Source organism: Pelecanus crispus, chromosome 9 (assembly GCF_030463565.1).
Source record: "Pelecanus crispus isolate bPelCri1 chromosome 9, bPelCri1.pri, whole genome shotgun sequence".
In the NCBI taxonomy this organism is placed as follows: Eukaryota; Metazoa; Chordata; class Aves; order Pelecaniformes; family Pelecanidae; genus Pelecanus; species Pelecanus crispus.
The window spans coordinates 4,604,803-4,620,519 of record NC_134651.1 but is presented as its reverse complement, the minus strand read 5'-3'; positions in this window follow the sequence as shown (position 1 = coordinate 4,620,519).

The following is a 15,717-nucleotide window of genomic DNA, read 5'->3' as shown; positions in this document are numbered from 1 at the left end:
CTTTAGTGCTTTTGATTTTAAAATAAGAGCATTTGCATAAAGACAAATACGAGCGTGTCTCAGCAGATTCAAGAAATGTGGAAGCTGGTACCAGAGTTTAGACCGAATGTCATAGGTAGCCAAGTAGCCAACAAGATTCTTAGCGTAACAATTGCAAATTGTTTGGAAATACTTTATTAGTATTATCGTTTTCTTTAAAAGCAAGAATGTTCACAGGCACTGACAACTGTGTTTCATATCATTTTTTTTTTAAATCTCTTTTACTTGATCCTTATCGTTTCCCACTTTTAAAATGATGTGCTTCTGTTTTCATTTTCGTTCAGGTTGTTGGAGGACGTGGGGGGGTTACTGATGAAAGCATTGCCTTTGCTACACATGGTGCTCCCCAGAAGGCTACTGGGGTGAAACGTTGTAGGTTACCTTTGATCGCCGGGAAAGTATTTGGAAGCACTCCCTTGTGGTGGCGTTTTCGCTGTTAAATTGGTCGATATTGTGGTGGTTTTCAGGACGGTGTCAGCGGGCTCATTTTTGTGGAAAAATGACAGGAGAAGGCTCGAAGGAAGGGAGCCGCTGGCGTTGCTATAGGAATTCCCGGTCCCACAGGCATAATGGGTAGTCTCTGTATAGCGGATGTTGCATCAGTCTTTATATTTTTGAATGTTAAGGATGTTAATCTTAAGCGTGGGGTTATTTTTAGACATTATGAAGAGGTATGTATATGCAATACTAAGATGTTGGGTGCCTTAAAAAGAATAGATAATAATAGAGGGCATAGCACAATATAAAATATTAATAACTCAGTCATATGTCATATACTGAATCTTTAATGTCCATTTACTTTTTCTAACATCTTTATTTTTCTACTAGAACTTTCTAAATCTCTCCAGAATATCCTGTATATTCTGTGAATTCTGAAGCAATGTTTTAGGTTAGCCAAGGGTCGAATCTCTTTGTATGTGGGAATTCAGATACCACTAACTGTGGAGGAATATTCCTGTCCATGGCATGTGGCATGGCAATTTGGCATGTTGCTGTAGCACCGTGCCAGTAAGGGAGGTTCTCTGTAGCGATGAGATTTTGCAGTAGGGCTTGAATAATTTCAAGCAGGAGTTCCTGAATTGTGACAAATCACTATTGGACTGGCACAGACCTGAGACACGCTGCTGCTTGTGATGGCACTGCCATCCCTTCTGCCGGTGGGACCTGGCACCATTGCCGGCGGGGGCTCCCGTAACAGTAATTCTAAACAAACAAACAAATAAACAACTCCCAGAAGGTTTAGGAGTCTTTGTCCTACAGAGACCATCTCATCTGAAGTTAATGACTTTCTCCAAATGTTAAAGTGGCGTTAGTATACTGGTTATGGGAAAATGTTTTTTTGTCTTGCTTTCCTCAGCTTTACTTCGCTCTTCTGGAGACAATAGCTGGTTTACACGTTAAAGAACTGTAGGAATGTATTTCTTACTATTTTTTTCAGACCATACTTCTTTAAAATGAAGTTAGTCTATCACAACAGTTACTGTCCTAAACTGAAATGGGTTTTCCAGAAAGCTACGTAAACCTTTGGTTTTGTACCTGGGCTCCAAGTTATTATACGTGTGTATATATATACAATGTCCATTGTCTGAATAATCCTTGAACTGAAGTTTGACATTGAACTTTGGAGGGGTTGGCTTTGGAAATCAAGGCTAATTAATGGGGTTTTTTTTTGTTGTTGTTCCTTGATTGTTTGATTTGATTTTATTCAGAGTATGACTGGAGAGAGGAAAACATTGCAGTGTGAAAATTCTCGTCAAAGACTACTTTTTAATAGGACTTTAAAATTTAATTCTTTCTTTTCTTTTCTTTGGAGAATGAAGGAACTATGTTCAAAAGAGCGTAGGAATTGCCACTCAGGCTTAGAGTTGAAATGTATTCACTCTGTTGTTGTGTCCTCTCGTTCCTGGGAGTGCCCAGGACTCAAAGGAAGATGTACGAAATTCCCGTTAGCGAGATTACGGGGTCAGATGTGGCCAGCTAATCTGCTCCACCATTAGCTCTCACCCTGAGCGATCAGGTACCTGGGGCACTGCACCACTGGAGGCACCGGTCCTGTGTCCACAGGGAGCGGGGGAGTGCTGAGCACTTAGAAGTATCGTGTCGTAGTGTTTCTATGAAAGATGGACTTTAAAAACCCCGGACATCAGTAATGGATGTTGGCCATTTACAAGTTTGTCTCTGTGTTCTTAAGAGAACTCATCCAGAGTTTCTGTGGTGCTGTTAAAGTGCCACACAAGGGCACATCTTCTCCGTCTTCCTAAAAAGACCGCTGAAAAAGTTGTATGGCTAATGCGTTCTTCTTAATTAGAGAGCATCATTTCTTGTGGCATCACTTCTGTTATGTTTTCTTGCAGTGACCCAAAAACCTGGCTGCTTTGGAAAGTGGATAGTATTGGCAAGCCAAGAAATATGGCACGTAAAGGTATTTTTTAGATCCAGTTTATGTTAGTGTTTTCTTCAAAAAAAGGGCAAGTCATAGCTATTGGCTCCTTGTTCTGCAGCCCTCACTGAGAATAACTAAAGGCACTGATTAAGGCAAAGAGTCAGTCATCGTTCATTCTGTGTTAATTCTCCCCTTTGGTTTTAAACCAACAAAGAAAGAAATGTGGATGTATCTAGTTTATATATACAAATACATCTGTTCCTCCTGTGAGTCATGAGGGGCCATGATACTACAGCCAGCGATGCTGATGGAAGGAACGGCATTGGCATCGCTGGGAGACGGGTTAAGTTGTGACAAGTGGGAACTGTGCCAAGGCTAAAAATGCGAACGGCACCTGAAATTCAAGTGTCTCCCTGGGTTAGAGACAGTCAATAACAACATGCGATTCCTGTTGAAACCTCTCTTTTTAGAGCAGGTAAACAAATAGCTCGCAGAATCCCATTTTTCCTGCATTTGGCCCAAGTTCTCAACCAGCCTCCAGATTGTTGGCATTCTCAGCGTTGCTTTTACCTATCTGCATGCACAGATACTCATTTGGCTGACAATAAAGTTTTCACACCTCGGTTTGCACATTGAGCGTGTGCATGAAACGGAGACCGATTGAAAATGTGGTTATCTTTGTTGGGTTTTTCTATAGAGTGGTGTTTTGCACCTCAAGACTTCATTCTGTAAGAGGTATCGACTGGATTGCCTACCTGTAACTCAGCTTTGTAAGCAGCCTCCCGAGGTTAGCCGCGGTGGTATTACATGCCTCGTGCTTTGCCAGCCCCTACAAGCCAGCCAAAGCCTGTTAAAGCCTTCAGAGCACAAAACACTGATAAGACGGATCTCTAACAGGTATGCGTCAGGGATGAAGCGGAGATGTCCCATTTGCAACAGCCTAAAATTAGTTGCTGTTAACTCAAAGCAGTGATAACGGCCTCCGATGTCGTTACTTCTACCGGAACAGGGCAGCTAATGTATATAACGGAAACGCTGATGCTTAGTATGCACGGTATATACATATATACTCTGTGTGTGTATGTGTGTATACACGTATATGCTAACGTGTTGAAGTGTAGAAGTCGATTTTTGGAAAATTGTGGGAGATTCAGCATATGGCTTGCTTTGGACTGTTAATAAAATGCAGGCATTTTGGTTACGACGCTAAAAATAGATACATTAAGACCTACATTCTCAATGTAGGTCAGTGGAGGCACTTCTCAGACGTATTACCATTTTGGACACTTAATCTTAGCAGCGTATTGCATCTCCTAGAATAGGCTGGTAGGGGCAATGCAGGAGAAATTGCTGCATCTGAAGTCATTCAGAGAGGTTGCCAAGTTTCTCAGGAACCAGAACGGCAGAATAACGAGTATTATATTTAATTCGGGACGGAAAGGCAACCGTGGGGAGTTCATCAGAGGCAACTCAGATCATCTTGGCTCTGTGGGGGAGGGAGAATTTGTAACTATAGCTAGCTAAAAAGAAGCAAGCTGTGTGTGCGTTTGTGTGTATATATATATTTATATATATGTATATACAAATCTGTGTATGTGTATATAACGCTGCGTGTATATATGTATCTATGTATATGCCTATAATGTATATAATATGTGTATCTATAGATATGTATACATTTATATAAATTTATATTTCTCTATATAAATAGTCATGCAACTATGGGAAATAACATTTCAACAGCGTGTCCTTTTCTTTAAGACCCAACAAAAAGCTGCTTCCATTAACATCATATTGGCACAAATGTCTTAAGTTATCTTTTCTGTGTAGAAAGGAGCATTGCTTAGTGGTTGAGCACAAGCCTGGAAGGTTTTTACTATTCCAGAGGGCTCCGAGTAAGTCATTAGCTGCTCCACAGCTGTTCTACATTTGTGAAATAAAATGGTGTCCAAAACGACTCAGGGCTGGTTTTAAAGGCAAAGGAAGGTGCTTGTTGACTGTTTGTGCTTTGGAAATGCCTGTTGTGCTCACAGAGTTTTGATGGTGAAATAGCCACACTGGCAATTATTCCGGTTTCTCTTAATGTCCCAGCTAATGCTGATGGCTTCTGAACAGATGAAGAAAAGATGAATTTCCTGCTCTAGCGTAAGTGAACTGAAGTCCCGATTACTTTGACTCAGTGACGTAAGGATTTCAATGTAGGGTTAGGATGTTAGGCTGTAAATCAAGAATCTTAGCCCAGTGAACGTCTAGTTCAGGATGTGTCTTTTATGTTATAATTGATTTTAAATAATTTTGCTTCATCATCAGAACAAGTGATACCTTAATTCATGCTAAGCTCAAAGAATTTCTCAGCTGGAAACCCATTCATATCAGGGTGAATTTTGCACTTGACTTCCGTGGGGTTGAATCAGATCAGAGTGTTTCATCAAGCGCTGACATTAAAACAATCTTCCAGTTGTGCAACTATGAACTAAAATTGTAATTTTGTAATAAAAGCGAGCCTAAAAATGATTTACTAGTTACGTATTCTGTGATTAGAGCATCTTTCTATCGATAAGACCTTCATGCAGTTGCTGGGTATTGGCAAGGGTTTTGGTTCTGTGCTGCTGATCATCACTCCTGAGTTTTGCCCCTGATTTGAGCTGGAACCAGCTCAGCCCTTGGAATAACGCACCATAATATGCTGCAGTTCAAAGCAAAAGCTGCAAAGTAATGATCTCCGTGAGCATCCCCTAAGCTGCCTGCCCCGAATGATTGCTGATCGCTGAATGGCCGCGTGTGTTGTGCTGGAATAAATGTAGGTCACAGTAACGTGGATTTGTCATGATGATTTTTGGCTCCCGCGCAGCGGAGCCCGTGTCCCACGCTGACCGCGTGCGGGGCCAGGCGCAACGCGCTCGGGGTTGGTGCCGCTGCACAGAAATGCCTTTCTGCCTCCCAACACCAAATGGCCCTACGCTTTCATGCTTGTTAGAGTAGTGTGGATCTGTCATGCTGCCAATCTGCCGTCGTTTGCAAACTGTAATGTGATTAGAAAAGGAAAGGAGGAGAATGGATTATTATTTTTTTTTTTTTCTAAGTCCTGTGCTTCCTTTAAAGGCAGAAGACAAACACACATGAAATAATCACGGAAATCAAAACAAATACCCGGTGGCTTAAAACATGTGATATTGAGTGAGATATTTCTTTGAAGCTTCTTGATTATGCTTTGCCTTATTATTTCATCTGGGGGAAATAAGCACCTTGTGGGAAAGTGCTACCCGATCTCTTTTGCATAAATGTTACAGTGCAACCTTGTGTGATATATAGCTGCCTGCTCAAGAAAATAGGTCATTTCCATACAAATGTCACATTTTTATGCAGGAAATATGCTGAACTCATATACTAACTTCTGGTTAAAGCAATCCTTTTGCTGGTTTTGTGATTTCAGCATATTTGCCTGAATGAAGACAACCAGAAGGGGAGGAGAAAAAAAAGATTATTTTTTAATTAACTCGTGCAGGCCTGATGTCAGGCTAACCCCTTGAATACAGTGTCTCTGGGGCACGCACAGGAACGTTATCTTCAAATGGCTAATTTTTTTCAGCAAGATGCGTCAGAATTTGAGCAGTGTATCACAAAGCTCAGAGGGCCACTGCTTTGCTGAGCATCTGGAGACTTTGGGAAATAAATTTTTCTGATGTCACTCGTTAAAGAAGATGCCTAGATGTCCGTGTCCTCAGGGAAGCAGCCGTTCACACAAGAAGCCCGCAAGCTGAAGCCAGTAAAGGAATGATGAAGTTTGCAAATCTCCTCATACTCTGTAGCAATCTCTTCCTTGCAGGATGAATTTAATCTGTAATGAACCTGGGCTACTTGCACTATTGCTCTAAAGAAACAATAAACCAACCCTGCCTTCTTTGAATTTTGCCATGCCACTTTAGATTTAGGAAAGGAACAGCATGGTTTGAGGATCAGACATACAAAATCACGTTGTTGCTATAGATAGACATCCAAATAAATTACATGACCTAAAGCATGTAGATGCCTAAGGCTGCACTGGTGTACTCTACCCTTAATTGGTTTAGTGGTGGACTTGGTAGTGTTAGGTTAATGGTTGGACTGGGTGACCTTAAAGGTCTTTTCCAACCTAAACGATTCAATGATTCTGTGAAACCATTGCATCTCCATTGCTCTCGGCACAGCAGTGCTCGTATCCCTGCACTGGGGAGATGTTTCAAAGATGTTTGGTACCTGCTGGTGTAGCAGTTCCTCTGGAGGGCTTTCTGTGCGGCCGTTAGTATTTTCTTAAATAAGTTTAAAAATGAAGATGAATGAGCCCAGCTTCTCAGCTAGTGTGAGCTGGCATCAGCCCAGCGAAGTGCTTGGGCTGCTCAGTGCTGGTGGGGAGCTTGACCCTGTATGTGGCCATCTTCTCCCTTTTCAGCCCGCTGGTGATTTTCTTCCCGTGCGAACGCAAAAAGCTGAAGCTGAAACATCTTTGGCAGTGTCTGTATTGCCTGGCCTGTGGACAGGCTGTTAACTCACAAGGACAAGGGTTCCCTAGGCCCCTATCCAACTTCTGCACGAGCTTCTACACCCACCTAAAACCTGCTCCTGTCCTTGTGTGTTGAAAAAAATCCCCAAAGCAGGCAAACACAAAATTCCTGAAGAAAATCTCCCTTTACCAAATCCTGCTTAAACCAATCCTTAAAGTAATTGTTAAGTGAAAAGGACAGTGGCACTCGACTAGAATACACTGTGAATTTGCAGGAATTAGGCTCCTACAATTCACGTGAAAATGAGATGTCTCAAAGGCTGGTTCCGAAGGATAATTATCTGTTGTAAAGCGCTTAATGACTGAGCAGCTTTGGAGCTGAGTACTGATGTTAACAAAAAAGAAACACACACACACACCCCCTGCCCCAAAAAAAAAAAAAAAAAAAAAAAAGAGGTGGCATAATGTTAGATGTGGCTCTTCGGATGCAGCGGCTGAGCTCATGAAGCTGCAGTTGTGATGGTTATAAAGGAAGGCAATGAGCAGAGACGGCAGCCGTCAGGGAAGCCGTGGCAGTTTTATGGCCAGGACGGAGCAGAAAGATACTCTCGTTACGACTATTGCCGGCATTTAGATGGGAATGTCTGCTTATTCTTCCATGGTGCCTCTCCCAAGCCATGAGGCACTTCCTTGCTGTTCAGCCTCTCCCCAGATTTTGCATGCCCTCTCCGTGGAGGTCATGTTTAGGGAAGGTGTGTAATCCTGGGGAGCCGCAGCTTTTGGTTCGAAACACCATCCCGAATCAGCAAAGCTCAGCTCAAAGGCAGCAGCGACCTATAGCTTGTGGGTAAGCAGGTGATAAGTGCTTTCCTGAACAGGGACATGAAATGTCACTGCTTTATTGCTAAAGATGTGGTAAATGCCTATAAAAGAAAATTGTATAAAAATAGAGATATTTTCCCAGTAATAATAATGATAAAGCACTGTATAATACATTTTATGAACAAATAAGCAGGTACTGACCACCAAGGTCTTGTCTGGAATATAAGAGACACCTACCCATTTTTCCTCTGCCAAAGTCTTTATTTTTCTGCCTCTTCCCTCTGTAAATCATTTTGGTACCGACTCATCCTACTTTAATGAGATGCCATTTGTTCTCCGAGTAGCATATGGGAAAGTGATCTTCAGAGGTTCGTGTCTGAAGCAAGCAAAACATTCCCAGGGAGAGGTCTGTCTCACCCATTAATCTTACCTGGAGCTTTGGGTGATTGTGTTGTATCTAAACATTTAGATATTTAAAATTAATTAGAATTTAACTGGAACTAAGCTGCTCTTCCCAATTTCCTGTCTCCATGGGGAAGACAGCAAAAATTTGCTCTCATAAAAATATTATGAGTATAATGTGTGTTATTAGATGTCCAGATACTCTATTTAATGGAACATTGCATATATAGAAAAAATGGGAAAAGAATGTTACTAGTATTTCTTACTGTAGAGAAGGGATTTTAAGAATTATGTAAAAATTAAACAAACAAGAAGTTAAATTATTATTATCAAAATAGTGATTAACTTAGCAAAATAGTGAGCTATGGTAATAAATCACTGACAACTGTGGATATTCAGGTGGCAGTGTTCGGCCCTGATGGAAGAGGATTAAGTTCTGAGCAGTTAAGACAGTGATTTAGTTGCTGAAGATTTTTCATCTTCAGAAATTTTCCACTGGAAAATGTCTGCTTTTAATTGGAAGACAAAATCCTCAAACTGATTTTTTTATAATTATTTGGCAGCAGAAAAAACGGGGACTCCTTGAATGTTGCTGCCAACCAATAATCTTTTCAACAGTTTTCAGCTTAAGAAAACACATTTTTGAAGCATAGAGAAGCTTTCTGAAAATAATACTCATTTAGAAGACAACATTTTTTTTAACGAGACTTTCTACTAATACAAGTAGAGCAATTTTTTTCCTCTTTTAGTACAAAAAAACATGCTAACTTTTATGCGTTTGGTTCGTGTAAATTTTGTTTGTAGGGAAAAAATACTGTCTTTAACCTTGCTCGTATTATGGAGGAAAAACACTCAGGCACATGAAGGTTTTGTTATCTGTGCTCAAATCCTTTGTCTATCTATATCAATTTTTCTAATAAAAGATATTACATGTTCTATAACTTCAGTAACTGACTATGGAAGAAATAAACGATGGATAATAAATACAGGAATGAAGTGCTGAAGGAAAGAATAACAGAAGTACTGCTGGCAAAGGGCTTGCAGTTCCGAAACTGGGCTTCCATTGCCAAGAAGTGTGGGCGTAATCACCGGGGCTTGTGGATGCATAATCCCTGTGAATGCATAATCCTTTTGAATGCATAATCCTTGTGAATGAATACCAGACAACTTACTTCTGTTACTGCGTTATTGCAAATGCAAACTATGACTGAGTTCATAGTCTTTGTTGCTGTCCACTTTGTCATTACTAAAAGTAATAGTTCTAGGAAAATGAAAGAGTGGGAATAGTAGAACCTCAAGAAAATTGCGGTTACTTTGCTTTTCCAGTGACATGCAACACTAACCCCACAAGTTATGCTATGTGTATCCAAATTAATGAAGTAACAGTAAAACTGAATGACCAATCAGGGAGAGAAGAAGGGGGGAAAAAAGTCCAAACATGTTTCTTAGTTGGCATGCTAGCATTCATCTGTGTGGGGGCAGGTCCTTGACTCTGGGACTGGTTAACACCAGAAATAAGATGATTTTTAAGTTTGACTCCTTTACAGACCCTTTTTTCTTCCACAGGAAGAATGTCACTATGATATCAGGAGAATGGTCTCAATGACCTTTTCTTTTGGTTTTTTTTTTTTGTGCAGCATCTATAGTCCTGAATAATATAATGGTCCTTGAAGGAGTGCATACAAACAGTTTTTCATCTATTTATTTGTGCATGAGACATAAAATGTGCGTACAGGCTGAAAAGCTGTATGTGCATAGGACAGGTGTGGCAGCATAATGTATATATAAAAAACCACCATACATAAATGAACATTTGCTGGCGAAGTCATGGTCTTAGCATGCTCAGATTAGCCGCAGTGAAGGCAAAGCATGTGCTGTACACACTTGCAGGTGTGGATAAACGTTAAAAGAACGAACATTGTTCAGCTCTTAATGCATTGCATTTCTTTCTCACCTTCATTGCTCGCTGATTTTTAGTACCTATAATTAATGCGCTTGGAGTGGGTGGATCTCTTTACATTTGCCTGTTTCTTTTCACAGCTAAATCAGGGAACGAGAAAAAATTAAAATGACGATTCTCTGCAAAATGTTTTCCAAGTTTCCTGGTGCCATGGTGGGCTGGGTGGAGAGAAACCAAACAGGGAAATGCACTACTGGAGATAAATAGATGTTAGAAGAAAAGCTGCAATCCTGAAACCTTCCAGATGAAAAGTTGCTTGCATTTTGGATTAGTTTCCAGTTCTGAACTTTGCAACTCCTTGTAATAAGTAACGAAATCATAGAATGCTTTGGGTTGGAAGGGACCTTTGGAGATCATCTAGCCCAACCCCCATATTCAGGAAGTTCCAAACTCCACAGCTATGAAGCTGGTACCCAGAAAGTTTGGTACCTCTCAAACTGGATATAACCTTCTAGCTCTGTAATGTTTGGGAGAACTAACATTTCAATGAGACACTGTGTGAGCATGATAACATTTAAAGGTTTAAAGTGTATCGCGTTTCTGTGCCAATTCACACATTAGCATCAACTTTATTTGCAGATGATAGGGAGTCAGTGCTGAAGCGCGAATCGGCTGTACGTGTTTATTTACAGGCAAGTACTAGTAAAGGCAATCTTAACTTCAAATATATCCTTCTCAAAAGCCATGTCCATTACCATATCTGATGGAATAACTCCCCATTATCCCTCATGCAAATTAGCAGTATTAATTTTTACAATGACTGTCTTAAATAACATTGCATTTAATAGTAGCCTAAGCTCAAAAAAGCTTAGAAAGCCAATTTACGGGCCCACGGATTCATAGCAGACATCCATGTCCAGTGTCTGAATAAATACATGTCCCACTCACCATGAAATGCATCCCCGAGCATCATCTTTCTCATGTAGAAAACATTCTCAGCGTTTGAAATTGTTGGCTTTTGTGATTGTGCTTGAAGAATATTGCTTCTGATGGAGTGTAGACGTTTTTGTTTAGCTTTGTCTGAATACCGTGACATGGTTCATTGAAACAATATCCCAAACCACCCACAGCTGGTTACTGCTCACCGTGGTGGACTTCATTTCAGGCGCTCGCTGACTGGTATGTCACTCCTGGGCACGGAATGCGTTTGATAGAGGTGTAAATTCACTGGTTGTCTTGAAATGAAAGTGCTGAGTTTAAGATGTAATCTATCTTTGTAAAGTGAAATTTCCATCAGATAAGGAGGGTGGAAAAAACCACATCCATGCCTGTGATCTGACACACGAAGAAATTTTCCCTTGTTCTTAATGACTTCAGAGGATCCGGCCCCCTGCTAAATCAACCACAACGTCAATTCAGAAACTTATATCTTTATAGGCTTAGTTTATTACAATGAAAACATCACAAAAATCCTTAAACCTAGTGAATGGAAGTGCCCAAAGGATAAATCAATAGAGAAGAGTCTGATGCTGGGAACATAAAGCCGGACAGAGGATGTCAGTCACTGATTAAACGATATACTGCAGAGTCTGAGCGCGCAGGCTTAAGGTGAGTAGTGAAGACACAGCCCTGTTTGTATCGGGTGATTTGTTGAATTCTGGGAGACGGAGATACTGGCAAAATGTAGAGTCATTGCAGACAGTAGCTGGAGCTGGTTCGAAGAACAGAAGAGCTCTCTGGGTGGGTCAGGGTCACCTAAATGAGCGCAGTGACTTGACTAAACAAAAATATAAACACTGTAATTGAGATTTTGAGGATAAAAAAATAAGTGTTGTATATTTGTCAGGAGGCAGCATCTAGCTTCCTCAAGGAGAAGTTAGTAATATTTTAAGCCTTTTAAGTTCTCTTCTGCTTGAGTGACTGGTGAATAACTGAAAGCTGAAAGCCAAGTGGTGGCCCATGCGATGCTGGTGGCTAGTTTCATTACTTCCTAGCTCATGAAAAAATTTAGCTCTGAAATCACTAGATGTCTTCATCACTTCTTAAGCTGAGTGGCCCAAATCAGATATTTAAAAAAAAAAAGAACCAGAGTTTCTATTCCTTTTTTTGAGTAAACACCCTAGAAAATATTTCTTTAAATGGAACTGAAAAGAACAAGTACTTCTGCAACACTTCTTGAGTAGAGAAGTGGGAGCCAAGTGCAGGCTTTTAAAGACTATTCCTTCTTGCATGTAATTATTAAAAAAACCCCAAAAAACGTAGTGTTTACTATCTGCTCCAACCCCCTCACAGTAGCATGGATATGCACACAGCAGAGCAATAAGAGAAGACCGCAGTTTATTGGGTTTGGTAGAGAGGGTACATCCAAAATCCTCAAGCAAGCTTTTCAGAGGAGGCCATCAATTACTTTTTGCATCGATAGCAAGGGTTTTTTTCAAAGAAAAAAATGTTTAATTTGAGAGAAGTGCTAAAGTGGATTAAATACAGGCTCAGGAAGAGCAGGAAAAGAGAAACTGCTACTAGACAGAGAAGTTCATAAAAAAAAAAAAAAAGCATGAATCCATTTCTGTAGTTTTCTGGCTCAGAAGAGATGTATTATGTCTTCAGTAATGAACCTGGCTGATGGCCTCATTTTGGAGGATGGCAGAGAAAATAAAAAATACATTCAAAATTATGTGCATAGATCGGATTTGATGCCTCTAGGTGAGTCCCACATGCTTTGCAAAGAAGGCCAAAATAGTAGGCTGACAATATAAAACTAAGACAGAAACCAAGATTTTTAAATATAAGTATTTTGGGAGATGACTAGGTTTTTTGATGGTTAACTTAGTACATCTTTCTGATTACCCATCTTCTAAAGATCTCGTGAAATGTGACATATCATCACAAGTCATTAAAGTCAGTTTTGAGAACCGGGATCAGAAGTTGTATCTAGTTTGGTCATGTATTACAGCTGAACGTGGATGACTGGGGCCGCGTGTATTAAGGAGAGATGTTACTTGTGGAAGATCATATTCCTTTCCTGGTGGATACTGTTACCAGAATAGCAAGCGTAGACAACCTCAAGAATTGCTGCAATGGTTTTCCCATAATTACATAAAAAAGGATAGACGAGTACTTGCTATTGAACTGGTCAAGTAAGCGAGGAGCTGGCATCTGGGACTTCCTGCCTTCCTCCCAGCCCTCAATACTGATTTGCTGGGTGGATTTAGATAAATCCTTTAATATTGCATTTGTAGTCTACCTCTCTGTAGAATGCTTATGTCTGTACCAGGGAGGCATGGTGGAAATATACAGTGCTGCTGTCCGTGTTGAGAAATACTTATAATGTGTTATAGACCGAGTTCAATGTTTGCAATGAAATCCCAAAATGCACACACTCTAGACTTGTTGTGCGCTTGCTGAAAGGTTAGCACTGGGGAAGGTCTGGGCGATACCTTTATCAAGTACTGATAAATATTGTAAGCGGCACCGGAGAAGTCACATACAGGTATTTTCACTTTCAGCTGACCTTTTAAACACATCTTGTGTGGCATGGGAAATAAACAGTACCATTGCTGGGCACTGGCACAGCTCTATAAAGAGAAGGTTCCCAGTGGACCTCAGGAAAGATCAGAAACTGCAGGATCAGCCCTAGAGTTTCTGTAGATTCATGTGGGTGTAAATTTAAAGCAGAATTTACCTACAGTGTTTTTCAGACATTAAAAAGTAGCATTTTAGTTCTGGTTTAAGAGTGAAAATTGGTTCCTATGGTTTCTATGGTTCAGAAACCTGGTGAGGCTCCTTGCTATGCCAGACACCTTATGGAGAGAGAGTATTCCATCCTGCAGTGGTTGGTATCCCACATACCTTGATACACAAGTACACCCTAAAAGAAAAGATCAGGCTCTTGCTTAGTGCTCCTATTTGCGTTTAAGGAGGCGGTTAGAGAGAATGCTGAGACCAATCTCTGAATCTGGTGAAAAATTGCCCTGGTTGGAGACATTGTGCCTGTATTTACCAGTGTATGAGATGCATCCACATTTGCATTGGATTAATTGTCTTGGATTACCTGGAGCTGCTTCTGAGTAGCTTTAATGGAGTGAAGACCAGATATTATTTTATCTAGACAGAGCTGTTACAATTGATTGTAACAGAAGTATCAAAACAGTTTTATTATATTGTTTTTCCTTAAGTGTGTTTTCTTAGAAATAGTGAGAATTTGGGAGTCTGCAAAGAACCCGTGAACCCCGGTCCCCAGTCCTTGATGTAGCTCCTTATCAGTGCACTTCATTGCCAGTAGGATCAGCATCCTTGGTATAAGTAACCTTGGCCCACCCTTGTGTTTATTATGATGCTATGTATTTCACATTAAGTGTTATTTACTGTAACTGCACATAAACAACTTAACACAGTTACTGGGAACTGTCCTTTGCATGTCTTATGTCAAATACAGATGCAGATCACATTTACGACTCAGAACACATGGAATGTAGATTCATAAATTATATAAGAAACACCAGAAAGTAATGAGAGACGTGTCATCTTTAGTTTCTCATTTCAGAGGCAGCAGTATGGCATGGAAGATTTATTACTGTCCCAGCCACTGCCTTTCTTGTAGTCAATAGCTCATCACTTTGCTTTAAGTCTGCAAATAGGAGTAAAGATGTTTTACAAGAAGGAAAACAGTAAGACAGCAGCTTGGCCCAAGCTGGGGTGGGGTACTTGAATTTTGGAGATCTACGTCTCAGCTTATATCAGCCACTTGGAAAAATCCTGTAGCTTTAGCATGTCTCCCTCTCCTCATCTACAGAATGATGTTAATACCTTAAAGCATGAGTCAGCATATGGAAAGCATAACATAAAAGCTAGGAATTAGTCACATCTGCTCTAAAGGGGACACACTGGTCCCCAAGAGCCAGATACAGAAATACCATGGGTCTGAGTACTGCCAAAGAGCAGAGGTACAGAAATGGGGAGCGGGGAGGGCGAAGTTCAAGTGGAGACCGGTGATGCTGTGGCCGCAGAGCTCTGCAGAAGTGCCAGGAAATGTCCACCAGCAATGGCAGTGAGAAAGAGGATGGGGTTTTCTACTGAAAACAGTGTGCTGCCAGCTGGAGAAGAAATTAAAAAGGGCAGAATGTTTTGGATCTGACTGGTGACTTAGCCTGTTTTTAGAGGATTGAAATAACGTCTGCATTGTGTTCCAGTCCAATAGTAGGAGATGAAAAATCCCTTTTCTTTAACCTAAAATTAAATCAATGTGAAAATGATTCCCTCCCACCTTGGGTGAAATTTGTATTTGGACCAATGTTTCTGCATTAGCGTTCCCACCTGTGAGATACCCTATGGGAGGTATCTGTGAAGCAACAGCACGTTCTCTCGGTGCCAAAGAGAAGGGCGAGGGCTAGTGCAGGTGCCCGCAGTGCCAGCGGATGCGGAGCCTGGCTGGTGGGCAGCAGCAGCGCTGCACGTACAGATCTGCACCGTAGCCCGGAGGTGCTGCCACAGGTGATCTTCCGTCCCAGTATCATAGAAACTGCATGCGCATCTTAGCCAGACTGAAGAGATTACAGCCTCTAGGTCAAGGCAAATACATGTGTCCTGGTTTTGGCTGGGATACAGTTAATTTTCTTCCTAGCAGCAGGCACAGTGCTGTGGTTTGGATTTAGGATGAGAAGAATGCTGATCACACGCTGATGGTTTAGTTGT